Raw genomic sequence first — 1,630 nt, forward strand, 5'->3', positions numbered from 1 at the left:
ATTCCTTGCGAGCTTACGCATGTCCTCAGAAGTTACAGCCCATGTTTCACTGCCATGTAGCATGGCTGTTCGTACACATGCGTCATACAGTCTGCCTTTTACTCTGAGTGAGAGTCCCTTTGTCGCCAGCAGAAGTAAGAGCTCTCTAAACTTTGCCCAGGCTATTCTTATTCTAGCAGCTACACTTTCAGCGCACCCACCCCCACTACTAACTTGGTCACCCAGATAGTGGAAGCTATCGACTACCTCTAGTTTTTCACCTTGGAATGAGATAGAAGTTGTTTCCTGTTTGTTTACAGTCTTTATTGCACCTGAACATCTGCCACATACAAAAACTAACTTCCTAGTTAACCTGCCTTTGATATTGCTGCACCTCTTATGTGTCCATAGCTTACACCGGGTACATCCTTTTCTACATACTGAGCAGGGATATATTTATATATAAATAGAGAGAGAGAGAGAGAGAGAGAGAGAGAGAGTGTGTGTGTGTGTGGTTAAGAAGATTGCAATAGAGGAGATACATGGTTGACTCAGTTGTAGAGAGAGAGATGGTGAAGATGTGACAAGGAGTACATTCAAGTTAACAGAGAACTGTATATAAATAATGTGAAACCAAGGATTAGATAGGGTGAGTGGATGGTTAAGTTTGTGGCAGACAGAACGGAGAGACTGCGATTAATGGGAAAAAGTAGAGAGAGAGGAGTTAGGGTGATGTGTAACTGGGAAGTGATTCGACAGAGACACATTGGCGACACATGGCTTAGTGGTTAGAGTGTTGGACTCATGATTGTAAGATTGTGGTTTTGATTCCTGGACTGGGTGACGTGTGTTCTTGAACAACTTTCCCATCCCTTTGTCAGTCATAAAGACAGTGATTCTGTAGCTTTTGAGTTATTTTAACTCTTATCTTTAGCAAAAGTGGCGTTAGTCAGTATCCTCTGTCACTTTTGTAACCTCTATTGATATATGTATGTATATGTATATGTGTGTGTGTGTGTATATATATATTCATATATATCATCATCATCATCATCATCATCGTTTAACATCCGCGTTCCATGCCAGCATGGGTTGGACGATTTGACTGAGGACTGGTGGTCCAGGAGGCGACACCAGGCTTCAATCTGATATATATATATATATATGTGTGTGTGTGTATATATATGTGTGTGTGTGTATATATATGTGTGTGTGTGTATATATATATGCATGTATGTATATATATATATATATATATATATATATACACACACACACACACACACACACACGGTTACATATATATGTATATATATATTTACATATTTGTTTATGTGTGTGTGCGTATATATATGTATCATCATCATCATCATCATCGTTTAACATCCGCTTTCCATGCTAGCATGGGTTGGACGATTTGACTGAGGACTGGTGAAACCAGATGGCAACACCAGGCTCCAATCTAATTTGGCAGAGTTTCTACAGCTGGATGCCCTTCCTAACGCCAACCACTCAGAGAGTGTAGTGGGTGCTTTTACGTGTCACCCGCACGAAGACCAGTCAGGCGGTACTGGCAATGGCCACGCTCGAAATGGTGTCTTTTATGTGCCACCCGCACAAGAGCCAGTCCAGGGGCACTGGCAACGATCTC

Source organism: Octopus bimaculoides, chromosome 23, assembly GCF_001194135.2.
Source record: "Octopus bimaculoides isolate UCB-OBI-ISO-001 chromosome 23, ASM119413v2, whole genome shotgun sequence".
NCBI classification, from domain to species: Eukaryota; Metazoa; Mollusca; class Cephalopoda; order Octopoda; family Octopodidae; genus Octopus; species Octopus bimaculoides.